Raw genomic sequence first — 16,489 nt, forward strand, 5'->3', positions numbered from 1 at the left:
GTCTTTGATTATAAAGTAACAATCAAAAAATAACCAATAGCAGACAGTGCTCCCAAAATGGAAAAAAAAAAAAAAAGAAGAGACAGAAATCCCTGATGTGGGAGGCAATACAGGTTCTGGGGTCAGAGTGAGGTCCCACTCCAGCTCTGCTACTCACTAGCTGTGAGTTTGGGAGTAAATTGGCCTGTCAAAACCTCACTTTTCTCCTCTTTAAAATAGGGTTATGAATAGGCTCTATTTCATAGCAACATGGTGAAGAATGATTAGGGTGATTTTTGTAAGATGATTAGGACAGTGCCTGACACATAATAAGGACTCAATAGATGTTAACTGCTATTAGCGTCATTCTTTTAAACTATTAAAAGCATTTTAGTGCAGTGTTTGGCACCAAGTGTTTGACAAACGATCATTGATATGATGAAAGGATGACAGTGACCATGACCAAAAAGAAAAAAAAAAATCAACTCCAGATTACAGATTTAAATGTCCCAAAACAAACCAACCAAAAACACTTTAAAATATTTAGTAGAAATTCTAGGTAAATCTGCTTTAGAGCTTAATGTGGAGAAAAATGATAGATTATCACCCTAAATGTCAAAAACAAAGTTTTCAAATCCTTAGTAGAAAATATAAGTGAATATGTTTTAGACCTTAAGACTTGAGGAAAATACTCAGCATCATTAGTGATCAAGGAAATACAAATCAGTATTTCACCTAGTGACAACTTTATGCTCAAATGGAAAACTCAAATTTAAACTTTATACTCAAATTACTCAATTCAACTCAACTCAACTCAACTCAATTATACTCAAACTTTATACTCAAATTTAATATCTAGTAATACCAACACAACTGGGTGTACATATTGTTGGTATAATCAGTGCAACCACTTGGGAAAGCAGCTTGCTAGTAACTCCTAACGTTGAACATACACTGAGTCCCAGTGATTCATTTCTAGATTAAAAAAATACAAAGGATGAAGATGTGCAACATCACAGCTATCCATCTGCAGGCCCTGAGGAAACTCCTCAGAGTCCAGCTTGAAAACAGTTAAATTGGATGATCTCTAATAGTGATTTTAGTATTGCCTGGAAAGACCTTGATCAAAGCTTTCGTGGTATTTCATTTTCTAAAAGTTTCAGGCATTATCAACAGATAATAAACGGCATATATTTAAAGTGTGCAATTTGATGACACTTGACCTATAATCACACACATGAAAACATCACTACAATCAAGATAATGAGCACATCTGTCACCCTTAAGACTTTCATGAGAGCCTACCTATACTTTGCCACATTGCCAAGCAACCACTGACCTGGTTTTGCCACCATGGGGTAGTTTGCATTACTGAAGTTTTATATAATTGGATTAATAGAAAACATATTCTTTTATGCTTGGCTTCTTTCACTCAGCATAGTTAAGATTCATCCATGGAGTGTCTATTTGTAGTTCCTTTTTTGTTGCTGAGTGATATTCCATTTTATGAATATACCAGTTTACTTATCCATTCATTTTGGTGGACAGCTTGAATATTTCCAGTTTTTGGCTATTAAAATGAATATTTTATAGCATATTAAAATAAATCTGCTATAAACATTCACGCGGAGGTCTTTGTATGGGGATATATTTTCTTTTCTCTTGGATAAATACCTGGAGTGGAATGGTTGGGTCATATGGTGGGTGTGTTTAACGTTCTATGAAATTGTCACAATGATTGTACAATTTTGCTTTCCAACTGGCAATTGAGAGAGTTGCCATTCCTCTGTTGAGAGAGTTGCAGTTGCTCCTTTAAGCACTTGCTATGGTCAGACTTACTAATTTTAGTCATTCTACCCAATGTGTAGTACTGTTTCATCATGGCATTTTTATATTTTCTTAGTAACTCTTAAAGTAGAGCATCTTTTTAGGAGCTTATTTGCTATATACAAAACTTCTCCTGTGAAGTGTCTGTTCAAATAGTGCCTATTTAAAAAAATTGGATTCCTTTTTTACCATCAGGTTTTGAGAGTTATTTGTGTATTCTTGGCATAAATTATTTGCATGATTTGCAAATATTTTTTTCCATTCTGTGGCTTGTTTTTTATTTCCCTAACAGTATCTTTAAAAGAGCAGACTTTAATTTTGATGAAGTTGAATTTGTCAACATTTTCTTTTACAGAAGTGCTTTTCATGTTGTATGTTTAGTGCTATAAATTTCCCTATGAATCCTGCTTCATGCCACAAATATCGATATGTCCTCATTTTCATTCAGTTGACAATACTTTTGATTTCCCTTTTGATTTCTTCTATAACCTACTGACTATTTGGAAATGTATTAGTTTCTTAATGGTTGAGAGTTTTTCATATAATTTTTTGTTATTGATTTCAAATCTTGTTCCATTATGGTCAGAGAATACATTTTGTATGAATTAAAATTTATTTGTTGATTGAGACATCTTATGGTCCAGAAGATGATCTATCTTAGAAAATTTTCCTAGGCACTTAAACAGAATTTATATACTGATGCTGTTTTGTGGAGTGCTTTGTAAACATCTGCCTGGAATGCGGGACACCCGGGTTCGATCCCTGGGTTGGGAAGATCCCCTGGAGAAGGAAAATGGCACCCCACTCCAGTACTCTTGCCTGGAGAATCCCATGGACGGAGGGGCCTGGTAGGCTACAGTCCATGGGGTCGCAAAGAGTCAGACACGACTGAGCGACTTCATTTTTTGTAAACATCAATTAGATCAAATTTGTTCTGTCTACTTGTTTTCATCAATTACTGAGAGATATGTATTGAAATCTCTCCAATCACCAATCTATTTCTCACTGAAATTCTATCGATTTTTGTTTCATGCTGCTGCTGCTGCTAAGTCACTTCAGTCGTGTCCGACTCTGTGCGACCCCATAGACGGCAGCCCACCAGGCTCCCCCATCCCTGGGATTCTCCAGGCAAGAACACTGGAGTGGGTTGCCATTTCCTTCTCCAGTGCATGAAAGTGAAAAGTGAAAGGGAAGTCGCTGAGTCATGTCCGACTCTTCACAACCCCATGGACTGCAGCCTGCCAGGCTCCTCCGTCCATGGGATTTTCCAGGCAAGAGTACTGGAGTTGGGTGCCATGGCCTTCTCCAGTTTCATGCTGAAGCTCTGCTATTAGATGTTTAAATATTTATTATGAAGCAACTTCTTTACAAGTAATATTTTTTGCTCTGAAATCTTTCTATTGATTTGAGATAGCATTTTCCAATCTTTTATTTTTAACCTGTATGTGTCTTTATATTGAAAGTACATTTCTTATATGGACATAAAATTGGGTCCTTCTTTTTATCTAATTTGATAGTTTTTGTCCTTTAATTGAGATAGTGAGACCATTTGTATTTAATGCAATTATTAATATGATTAGGTCTACATCTTTTTTCTTGTCTCATTTGTTCTTTGTTTCCTTTGTCTTTCTTTTCTGCCTTTTGAATTAACTGAAAAATTTTAAGGTTCCATTTTATATCATTTGCTATCTTATTAGCTATGCCTCCTACCAGGAGGACTGGGAGATGACAGACCTCAAAGTAACTCAGAGTAAGATGAGAGAAAAATGATGTAAGTGATAAAGGAAATTATATTCTAAGGCTTTAACTGAGGAAACTAATCATTTAGGGTGTGTGTGTGTGTGTTTGCCTAGTAGAATTCCATTACATTTCCAAAGTTGCCCTTTCCAAGTGGGCAAAAAGTAAAGAAACACTTTGTATGAAATAACTATCTTATAAAAATTTTTTAGAAAATATTTTTAATATTATAGACTAATAATGTTATTAAAAACTAATTTTGTGTTAGACATTTTACAATAGTATCAGGAAGTAAAAAAGACCAATTCTGCCCCCTCCCCCCAAACAGAAAACAACTTTTACTGTTCCCTTGCCCTTGGAGAAGGAAGTGGCAACCCACACCAGCATTCTTGCCTGGGAAATCCCATGGACAGAGGAGCCTGGCGGGTTAGAGTCCATGGGGTCACAAAGAATCAGACACTACTTAGTGACTAAGCAACAACAACAAAAGCAGTCAATTAAAAAACTCTTTTCAAATTTTGCACTTGTTAAAATTTTGTTTTGACTTCCTATTTTTTGCCTCTTGTTCTGTATAGGCAAGTTCCCGCCATCTATGGCCATCTTTGCAAAGAGGGAACTTCTCTAAAAGCTTTTTATTTAATATGGCTAAATAAAATACTAATGATCTTTAAGCAGGGAGGAGTCCAAAGTCACCACATGAAGAATAATTCATAATAGTTTTCTAAGCAGCAACCTTCTCCTTTTCTTGCTAAACTCGTCAGAGTCTGGCGGTTTGGTTTTTGCAATGAATCAGAATGTGTGTGCCAGGCCATTTGCACCATCTGCTACAGGAGCGTCACGGGAGAGAGGACTGTGGACCCCTGGTGGGTTGACGTTGAAATGTCAGCTCGAGGGTAAACACCACCTCCCGTGATGAAAGGCCAAGAAAGCGTAAAGCCTGGGAGGAGAAGCTTCCTGGTCGCAGCAAAAGAAAGAGGCACATCTGTTTCTGAATTGGGAAGAATATATGTGTGCATGAGTGAATGTGTGTATTTTCAACATTGGTGACTTTCAGAATCTTAAAGACAGGGTGATACTACATTCTTGGGAAAGGTAAGACTATCAGATAAACATTACATATGCAAGTACTGGTAAAGGCAGTTGATACTATTTGTAGAAAGAACTGTAAAACCTGGTCTGTGGATAGCTTGAGTGAGATTTCCCAACTGCCTCCTTTGGGAGTACAGCCATAATCATAGACTCAGAAAAGCTCTTTTAATTCTCCTCATGGCAATTTTCATCCACTACACTCAACTTTGGTTTCTCTTTTGTTAAGGAACTATTCTATATCCCCCCGGTTTTTAAGGTGATTAAAACATCCAGTGTTTGAAACCATCTATGAAGTGCTTAAGGATATTGGTTTTGAGTAACACAAAGCACCTGGGCATGACGGGAAAGGAGTTATAAGTCATTTTCCAATTATGGACTCTTGAATTGGGTTCTCTATAGTAATAGTTCCTGTAAAAATAAAATCAACTCTTTTCTGTGTGCATTTAACCAGCTTACATGTACACATACATGATCATGTATGCACACACACACACAACACATACACATACACATCCTTTCCTTCTTCCTGGTGATACACAATGAGTAAAGATCATCAACACACCTGTAGGAGTTTAAGGTCCAAAAGTCAATAGTGGGGGCAGCTTTCAAGATCAGGTCCTCCAGCCACAAGGATCCTAGGTAATTTTACTCCACCATGCTGCATTGTAAGATCTTTGTACATTAGTTCCGACTTGCTCCATTATTACAGAAGAAAGGTCAAGGGAGTTTGGGTAGTAGAGGGTAGTTGACCTCGTTGGCATCAATTTCAAAAGTTTGACCACATTCTAAGCATTTCTAACTTCTTATAAGAGTAAATTTACTGCAATTAACATAAATGTAAACCATTTTTTTCCTGACTGCTGGGCAGTTATAATTTTGGTATACATCTAAAATTCTTATATCCAATTTTTCCACTTCTACTGTCTCATCATTCTTCATTTTGCATCTATTTTCTCTGTCCCTATGTTAGTGCAGGCTCTTAGAATTTTTCAAATGGAACTTTGTAGTTTCCTAATAGGCTTTCTGTCTTCTGCTCTTTACTATGGCAGAGGAGATCCTCTATGATGTGACCTCTTATATCTTGCTTCCTCCCTGGCATGCTGAACTACCTGCTGTTTGCTGAATGTTATGTACAAGACTATTTTGCGTTCCTGAATGCTTTTCTCTTCTCTGCTTCAAGTCTCTTATCCGAGCTGCCCTATGAACTCTCTCCTAAGACTCAGCTTAAAAGCCTCCACTTTCATGAAGCCTTTACTTATTGTTCTGGGCTTCCTTTTCCTTGCTCTTTTAGTACCTTGATTACCCTAATCACATGGCTCTAGTGATTTTTTATATCATCCTGGCTGTACTGAGTCCTTCCAAGGCAGTGACTAAGTTATATTCATATCTGTAGCTCTCAAACCAGCACAGTGCTTTGCACATAAAGGTGCTTAATGAGAATTTTTTGATGTTGTTCCTGAAAGCCTCCTGAAATCTTCTGGAATTATTGTCAGTGTTTGGGGAGAGGTATTATTATCTGTGGTGTGTCTTTAGGGAAGGAATTTGAACGCGACTGGGAGCTACTGAAAGAAACCTGACAAATTATCTACTTTATGAACATAACTAAATGTCTTGGATTTGGCACAATTTTTCAGCTCTGATGCTCAGGAAATCAGGGGCTTAAATATATGCAGATGATTCTAGACTTTAACTGTTGCCCAGAGAGCTCTCTGGAGGAAACACCATACCCAGAGTACTTATTAAATGTGCTGCTTGCATACGTCCCAGGGCCCCCAAATCCTCCCCCTCCCCACATTTGCAAAGAATGAATGGTACCTAGATGCCTAAGCAACAACCTGGGAATTATTCATAACACTGCTCTCCCTTTTGCTCCCACATTCAATAATCACCAACTCCCACCAATTCTCCCTCATTTATAATGTTGCAAATTTGTCTTCTTTGTTCCAGGATCATAGCTCCCCATCAGGGGTCCCCATTTTGCCCTTCTCCATAACTGAAAACAGCTCTGGTTTATTGTGTCTCCTCCCATCATCTGTTCTCTACAATGCAAATTGGGATTTTTTTTTTTTTTTCCTGAAAAGCAAATCTGATCATGCATTGGCCCTGCATAAAGCTGTCTGTCTTTCCATCACCTTCAGAATCGACCCTTCATGCTGATTTGCCTGCTTCCTTCTCTAGCTGAGCTCCACTCACTGCCCAGTCCCCCCAGCCCTGTGCTTTAGCCATACTGAATTACTTGCTTTTTTTCCCCAAAGTTACATTTTTTTGCCTTCAGGTTTTTGAACATAATGTTTTCTTTTTCTAGAACCTCCCGCCTACCTCCTCATTCCCACCTTCAACTTCCTACTCATCTTTCAGTCCTTAACTTAAACATGATCTCTTTTGGAAGAATTTCTTTATTCTCCGAGCCAACTGCTCCTCCTAAGTGACCCACAAAAACATCTATTATGATTCTTACCACCAGCATTGGGGGTGATCTAATTTGTGTTTATCTCTCTCACTGGACTGTGACTTCCACTGGTACAAGGCTAGATCTTATTCACGATTATAATCCTAGGTTCTGACACAGTGTCTGGACACAGAAGTTGCTCAAGAAATGTTTGTTAACTGAACAAATAATGGTCAATACATAGCTACATAAATACATTGGGTAATTTGCAACTACTCTGAAGATCTACTCAGACAGAACTCTTCCTAACTCATACAGTATTGACATTTGTTTGAACTCAGATACCTTGAGCATTTAAAAATACTTACCTACTTCATTCAGATCTTTATCTGTTTACTTACAAAGGGTGAAAAAGTCAGTCTAGTCTAATTAGCAGTGAAAAGGGTCTGGGGTGTGTAGCTTGACCTTCCGGTACACACGAAGGGCATGTATTGTCTTGGTCACTGCCAATTAAAATAATGGTAAAGAAGTGAAAATAGGAGAGACTTTGTATATCTTCTATGGCTTGAGCAAATTATGAATTTAAGACAAAGGAGATTATTTAATTAGGAAATATTTTGACCTTAAATCATAAAAAGTCTGAGAAAAGTTTGCACAGATAGAGAAATAATACTAACCTTCTTGCCTTAGGTTACTGCTGAGGACAAAATTTACATATTCCAATTCCTGTATGGATGACCTCATTCAAAGGTGTTGAAAGTCAGTGATCATTATCTACTCTCATCACCTTTGCTTAGTTTCAAGTCTAGGTATAATTCATGAAACTTCTCTGGAAAAACCAGGAAGATTAGTAAAGAAGAAACCACACTCATACACACACACACACACACACACACACACATACAGATACACATACACACACACATACACATTGAGTTGAATTACCTTCAACAGTCTGTTGTATGGATACTTTTTTAAGTTCAAAAAAGTTAAATAATCTATTTGAAAAAAATTCATATCCACAGTCGACTTACAGAAGTTAATTTTTAAAATGTAGGAAAATGTTTATAATCCCATAAATTTTCAAGGTTTTGATAGCAGATAAAAGAGACTTTGATGGTGGAAATCCCAGGAAAACATCACTGATCGGTTTGATAATTGTTGTCAGCCAGCTTGGTTCGTTATTTCTTCAGTATATTTCCTATCAATTTACTTATACCATGACTTGTTTAGTGCTCCTAGTTCATTCATTCAATACTTACTGAACACATAGGAAGTGCCAGGTTATCTCTGGTGTATAAAGTCACCTGAGATGGAGATACTGCTTATGAAAAATGCCTTCACTCATTCAGTAGAAACACTTAAAGAAGTTAACTACAGTTTCACAGGATGGGAAGAGGGACTGATTCTACTTGGAAGAGAGAGGGGAAGTTCTGGAGGCTGATGTGACCTTTGACTTGTATAAACTCCTTACAGGAGTTTTCCAGGCTTTTGAAGGTAAAGATTACAGACTGGAGTGTGGGATGAGGTTTGAGGAGAACATTCTAGGTATCAAAAATGGTATGGGGAGAGTAGAGAAATATAAAAGTGAGTAGGATGTTAGGGAACGGGTGGGTGTTTTGTAGGGTTAGTAGAGTAAGATGTTTGCAGATGGACTGACAAGATGAAGCTACAAAAGTGGATTGTTTTCAGATCTTGAAAAACATTGTATAATAGCTTCAAGACATTATTACCATATTGTATTCATTTCTCAGACACTTTTTACAATTAACTGTTTAATTCAATCAAAATTTTGTATGTAAATATATACACATATTCAAATTAAAAAGAGAAATAGTTCTACTAGACTTTCTGCAAAATTTCATTCATTCATTCGTCAAACACTAAGATTGTTCTTCCTATATTCCAGATATTCCACTAAATATCATTATTACCTCATTTGAAACAAAATAATAGACTTCCTTCCCTCTCTACATCATGTACTAGATTCTTATTCCACAGGGCAGCATTTTAAACTATTTTAGTTGTTTCTTTTCGTGTTTTCAGTTGTGCTTCTACAATAACAGGCTTAGATTGTCATTTGGAATGATCCATTGAATTCCTGCTATTGTGTAGTTAAATCATCATTTTTGGTTAGATCAATATTCAGTACTTACATTATTTTACTCATGTAAATGCAACTCACAGATGTCATGTGTATTTCTATAGTAAGTGTAATTTCTTTATGAAAAGTTTTTGTCCTTTCTAGATACAATTGTCTCATCCTTGCTTCCTTTTTTCATGTTTTCATTGTTAATTCTTTCCAAAAATCTTTGTCAGAGGTGTTAGTATTCTCTTAACGTCTCCAAATCCATCAGGAATTCTATCAGTTTCTTGTCTTTTGAAGATGTGCCTCCTGGGATACTCTGCTATTCTGCCCTAGTCTGAGCCTCTGACTCTCTGGGTCTGCTGCCCAGTTGCTATCATTAAATCCTTTTGGACCAACATTCTGGGGATTCCTTTCACTTTTTTCCTGGGTTCTTTCCTACTTCATGGATTCTTTGTAGCCCTTTCTTGGTTTACTTTCTTGTTTTGGAATAACATTTGCTCTAGTAGTTTTCAAAAAACTGTCCACATGAAATTTTCATAGATATTCAATATCTGAAAATATCTTTATTCTACTTTAATTGATTTTGGCTGAGGTGGAATTCTGATAGTGTTGATCTTTTTTCTTTTAACATCATTTGGATTCCTGTTGTTTTGCAATAAACCCGGTTTTAGTTTACCTCACCCTAAAGCTCAACATTCAGAAAACGAAGATCATGGTATCTGGTCCCATCACTTCACGGGAAATAGATGAGGAAACAGTGTCAGACTTTATTTTTGGGGGCTCCAAAATCACTGCAGATGGTGACGGCAGCCATGAAATTAAAAAATGTTTACTCCTTGGAAGGAAAGTTATGACCAACCTAGATAGCATATTGAAAAGCAGAGACACTACTTTGCCAACAAAGGTCCGTCTAGTCAAGGCTATGGTTTTTCCTGTGGTCATGTATGGATGTGAGAGTTGGACTGTGAAGAAGGCTGAGCACCGAAGAATTGATGCTTTTGAACTGTGGTGTGGGAGAAGACTCTTGAGAGTCCCTTGGACTGCAAGGAGATCCAACCAGTCCATTCTGAAGGAGATCAGCCATGGGATTTCTTTGGAAAGAATGATGCTAAAGCTGAAACTCCAGTACTTTGGCCACGTCATGCGAAGAGTTGACTCATTGGAAAAGACTCTGATGCTGGGAGGGATTGGGGGCAGGAGGAGAAGGGGACGACAGAGGATGAGATGGCTGGATGGCATCACTGACTCGATGGATGTGAGTCTGAGTGAAGTCCGCTGTGACTCATGGGGTATCAAAGAGTCAGACATGACTGAGCGACTGAACTGAACTGATAGTTAAAATGTTTCAGGTGGACAACAAGGTGATTCAGTTATATAAATACATATATATTATTTTTGAAATTATTTTCCATCATAGATTATTACAAGATATTCAGTATAGTTCCCTATGCTATACAGTAAACTTTTGTTGCTTATCAGTTTTTAATTAGAAATCTAGCATTCTAGGCATACTAATTCAAACAGGTGGAATCAAAAGGTCATAATTGTTTCAACTAGGCAAAAGTTAATGTTTTTAAATATATATATTATACATATTTATATATATGAATACAAAAGCTTTTCTACTACACTTGATAAAGGCCTGAGAAAGAAAAAAAAAAAAAAACAGATGGAGAAATTGGAGAACATAAACTAAATGAAATGGGAGCACTGAAAAGGAAATAGAAAAAGGGAAACAAGCTAGATAAAAGACCATCATATAGTCTATAGGCCATCATATAGTTTATATATGACTGCTCATTAGAAACATATCTGGACCTCTGGAGAAAAAAAAGCAATATCTGAGCATTTGTATTTTCCAAAAAATTTCAAGATTATTCTGATATGCATCTGGATTTAAAAAAATAATTACAGGTTTTTCTATTAGATCCTAGTTTTGGTGATAAAGATTTATATTATTTTTTCTGTTGACTGGTCATGATACAATGGTATTAAGTGAATGGGAGTCCTTTGGACTGCAAGGAGATCCAACCAGTCCATCCTAAAGGAGATCAGTCCTGGGTGTTCATTGGAAGGATTGATGCTAAAGCTGAAACTCCAATACTTTTGCCAATACTCATGTGAAAAGTTGACTCATTGGAAAAGACTCTGATGCTGGGAGGGATTGGGGGCAGGAGGAGAAGGGGACGACAGAGGATGAGCTGGCTGGATGGTATCACTGACTCGATGGATGTGAGTTTGAGTGAACTCTGGGAGTTGGTGATGGACAGGGAGGCCTGGTGTGCTGCGATTCATGGGGTCGCAAAGGGTCGGACACAACTGAGCAACTGAACTGAACTGAATAGTTATATAATCACAATAGTGAAAGATATTTATCAGTTTTCACAATCAATAGCCAGACAAAAAATAGATAATTACAATTGCAAGCCATAATGGAAACATAATTAACAATGTAAAATAATTACATACAACTTGCGAGGGGTAGGGGGAAGAAATCAAGCAGAGTAATGTGGTAAGTGGAACTGCATACATGCACATGTTTTCACCCACCCAGCCAGTGTAAGTCTCTTTGTTGGTGCCTTTAGTTCATTTACATTGAAGGTTATTATCTATATGTATGAGAAATGGTGGACTGGATGAAGCACAAGCTGGAATCAAGATTTCTGGGAGAAATAATAATAACCTCAGATATGCAGATGACACCACCCTTATGGCAGAAAGCAAAGAACTAAAGAGCCTCTTGATGAAAGTGAAAGAGGAGAGTGAAAAAGTTGGCTTAAAGCTCAACATTCAGAAATCGAAATTATGGCATTTGGTCCCATCACTTCATGGCAAATAGATGGGGATACAGTGGCTGACTTTACTTTTTGGGCACCAAAATCATGGCAGATGGTGACTGCAACCATGAAATTAAAAGAAGCTTGCTCCTTGGAAGGAAAGTTATGACCAACCTAGACAGCATATTGAAAAGCAGAGACATTACTTTGCCAACAAAGGTCCATCTAGTCAAAGCTATGGTTTTTCCAGTAGTCATGTATGAATGTGAGAATTGAACTATAAAGAAAGCTGAGCACCGAAGAATTGATGCTTTTGAACTGTGGTGTTGGAGAAGACTCTTGAGAGTCCCTTGGGCTGCAAGGAGATCTAACTAGTCCATCCTAAAGGAAATCAGTCCTGAATATTCATTAGAAGGACTGATGCTGAAGCTGAAACTCCAATACTTTGGCCACCTGATGTGAATAAATGACTCATTTGAAAAGACCCTGATGCTGGGAAAGATTGAAGGCAGGAGAAGGGGATAACAGAAGATGAGATGATTGGATGACATTACTGACTCAATGGACATGAGTTTGAGTAAGCTCTGGGAGTTGGTGATGGACAGGGAAACCTGGCTTGCTGCAGTCCACGGGGTCGCAAAGAGTTGGACATGACTGAGCAACTGAACTGATGATCCTATTACCATCTACTTAATTGTTTTGGGTTTATTTTCTGTATATCTTTCCTTCTCTGTGTTTCCTACCTAGAGAAGTTCCTTTAGTATTTGTTGTAAAACTGGTTGAGTGGTGCTGAATTCTCTTAACTTTTGCCTGTCTGAAAATATTTTGATTTTTCCATCAAGTCTGAAGGTTGCTGGATAGAGTATTCTTCATTGTAATTTCTTCCCTTTCATCACTTTAAATGTACCATGCCATTCCATTCTGGCTTGTAGAGTTTCTCTTGAGAAATCAGCTGATAGCCTGATGGGAATTCCCTTTATATTATTTGTCATTTTTCTCTTGTTACTTTTAATATTTTATCTCTGTCTTTCATCTTTGTCAGTTTGATTACGATGTGTCTCAGTGTGTTCCTACTTGGGATTATCCTTCCTGGAACTCTCTGTGATTCCTGAACTTGGTTGACTATTTCCTTTTCCATGTTCAGGAAGTTTTAAAGTATTATCTCTTCAAATATTTTTTCAGGTTCTTTCTTTCTCTCTTCTCCTTCTAGGACCCCTGTGATGCAAATGTTGGTGTGTCTAATGTTGTCCCAGAGGTCTCTTAGACTGTCATTTCTTTTCATTCTTTTTTTTTTTTTCTGCATTCTGTTCTGTGGCAGTGATTTCCACCATTCTGTCCTTCAGATCATTTATCCATTCTTCTGCCTCAGTTATTCTGCAGTTGATTCCTTCTAGTGTATTATTCATCTCTGTTTGTTTGCTCTTCAGTTCTTCTAGGTCTTTGGCAAACATTTCTTGCATCTTCTCAATCTTTGCCTCCATTCTTTCCCCAAGATCCTGGATCATCCTCACCATCATTATTTTGAATTCTTTTTCTGGAAGATTGCCTATATCCACTTCATTTAGTTGTTTTTCTGGGGTTTTATCTTGTGTCTTCATCTGGGATATAACTTTCTGCCTTTTCATCAAGATTAACTTTCTGTAATATGGTTTTTGTGTTAGCAACAGTGAGACTGTGCTTCATCTTGCTTCTTCTGTCTGCCTTTTGATGGATAAGGTTAAGAGGCCTTGTTGATGGGAGGGACTGGTGATGGGAAAAACTAGGTCTTACTCTGGTGGGCAGTGCCTTGCTCTGTAAAGCTTTAATCCAATTATCTGCTGATGGGTGGGGTTGCTCTCCCTCCCTGGCAGCTGTTTGGCCTGAGGTGACCCAGCCCTGGGGTCTAAGGGCTCTATGTAAGGGTTAATGGTGAACTCCCAAGAGGGTATACACCAAGGGGGACCTTCCATTGCCCCCATCCCTATGGTGAGCCCCTGACAACCCATGCCTCCATAAGAGGTCCTCCAACACTAGCTGGTAGTTTTGGTTCAGTCTCCTATAGGGTCATTGCTCCTCTCCTCTGGGCCTTGGTGCACACAAAATTTTGTTTGTGCCCTCTAAGACTAGAGTCTTATTTCTCCCAGTCCTCTGGAAGTCCTATAATCAAATCCTGCTGGCCCTCAGGGCTAGATTCCCTGGGAATTCCCAGTCCCTTTGTCAGATCATCAGGCTGGGAAGCCTGATGTGTGGTTCAGAACCTTTCCAATGATGCAAGAACTTCTTTGGTATTATTGTTCTCCAGTCTGTGGGTCGCCCACCCGCTGGGTATGCGTTTGATTTAATCAGGATTGTGCCCCTCCTACTGTCTTGCTGTGATTTCTTTGTCTTTGAATGTGGGGTGTCTTTTTTTGGTGAGTTCTGGTGTTCTCCTATCAATGGGTGTTCAACAGCTAGTTGCAATTTTGGTGCTCTTACAGGAGGAGATGGGTGCATATCCTTTTACTCTGTCATCTTGAACCAGAACCCCATAAGGTTTTATAAAAAGAAAACTAGCTGCTCTAAATAAGAGCTTAGGTTTTTTAATTGAGTAAGAATTTGTGGTGTTGGCTCCTGGTGGAACTTGCATATACATAAGAAAGCCAGGTAAGTAATATAAAGTTGAAGAGAATTCTCTTGCAAAACTTCTGGATAATCTGAGTCTTAGACTGTGTTGTTGTTCAGGATTCAAGATAAATGAAGGTTTAAAGCTACCTCTAAAATCTAGGGATGAAGTCTGATGGGTGGTTGGGACTCTGATACTTAAGTTTCCTTTCTTTGTACCAATGCATTCTCCTAAGCAGAGTTAGTAGTAATCTACTAGCTATCATGTGGTATGCACCTACCTGTGCTTTTTATACAAGTAACTGTTCCAGGTCCTATTTTCTTTCTCTCATCTCTTGTAATTGTTTTGATCATTTTCTGAGATAGGTCTAACTCATTGTATTTATTTTACAACTGAGAAAATAAGAGGCATAGAGAGGTTAAGAGTGTTGGCCCAAATCACAAAGCTAGTGAGAATGAGAGGCAGAATTTGGACACAGGCAATCTATCATCAGACTCAGTCTTATTTGGCTCCCCAGGCATGAAATTAGTACTGAAAAGGCTCATGAGCTACTCAGAGGCAGCATTGCTGGCTTAGGAGCAGAGGGCCACATGCAGACTTGCGTCTTCCTGGGCAAGAGAGCTGCTTTGGGCATGTAGTCATGTAGTCAGAGAGCTAAGTTGAGCTTAGCAAGAGCTAAGTTCACACTAGCCACGTCTGTGGTTTTTAACTGTACATTCAGAAATCTGGCTTTCACTTCTAGTGTTTAACTAAATTTACTTTCTGTGAGATTAGAAATGACCTACCCCCGCCAAATACTAACGATTTAGTATCTGATGGCCTTTGCTCAGTTCTTTGTCTCTGAATTGTCTGCAGCACTCAAACACATTCCTCTCTCTCATTCTCTTGCTTTCACACTCTGCTCTTTCTCTCTCTCCTTCTCTACTGTAGGTCTCTCAGTCTCTTCTCCTTTACTCTTTTCCCTTTCTGTCTGTCCTGTCCTGCTTTAGAAAGGAACACATGTCTATAATAAAACAAAATTATGTAAAAACAAAATCTGATGAGGAAAACCAACAAAGGGAAGACAGATAACAAGAAGATCGTGGGTGAGATAATACACAAAGTGTCACATCTCATTTGGAACATTTGCTACAGTTGGGCCACAGATTTGCATCTAAGGTTCCCTACACTACATTAAATGTTTTCACAATTGTTTACTTGATTCACAGTGTCCTTAAGATAAAAACAAATTGGTTGTTTAAGAGGAACAAGCATATTCTAGAAGGGCAACTCAGCAGACATCTTCCTGGGAACACTGTGAAAATTTTCAATAATATTTGACCATAACCCAGCAGCCCATATCACAGGATTCTTCTTCCGGGTTGCTGCCTGTCCCACTCTCTCACTTCACTCCGGCCTCTTTTTAGTTGTCGTCTTCTCAGACAATGACGACATATAAAATAGCTCCTGCTCTTGTTTCCTTATGTCTCTTTTCTCTGCTTTATTTTTCTGCTCACCAGCTGACATAACTTTGTTGGTTTGCTTATTGTTAATCTTTTCCTTTAGGTTGTAAGCTCCCTGAGGGCTGGGACATTGTTTTGTTCATATCTTGCAAGTGTTGAGGACAGTGTCCGGCACACAATGGTGTCAATATATTTTTCTGAAGGAATGAATGGCTAAAATGCCATCAGTAAGTGTTAGGGGTTTTAATGTTAGTCTTTCAGCCATGTCCAACTCTTTGCAACCCCATGGACTGTAGCCTGCCAGGCTCCTCTGTCCATGGAATTCTCCAGGCAAGAACACTGGAGTGGGTAGCCATTTCCTTCTCCAGAGGGTCTTCCTGACCAGGGATCAAACCTGGGCCTCCTGCATTGCTGGCAGATTCTTCACCATCTGAGTCACCATGGTTGTACTTATTGAAAAGTATCTTGTTTGAGGTAGAGTGTGAGTAGCCAGTTCCTGCAGCTGTTGAGGTAGGCTTTTTGTACCAGGTCAACATAGTAGTCTGAGACTTGGTAGTCAGCAAAAGAAGGAATATTCTC

The sequence above is a fragment of the Bos mutus genome, chromosome 5, assembly GCF_027580195.1.
Source record: "Bos mutus isolate GX-2022 chromosome 5, NWIPB_WYAK_1.1, whole genome shotgun sequence".
NCBI classification, from domain to species: Eukaryota; Metazoa; Chordata; class Mammalia; order Artiodactyla; family Bovidae; genus Bos; species Bos mutus.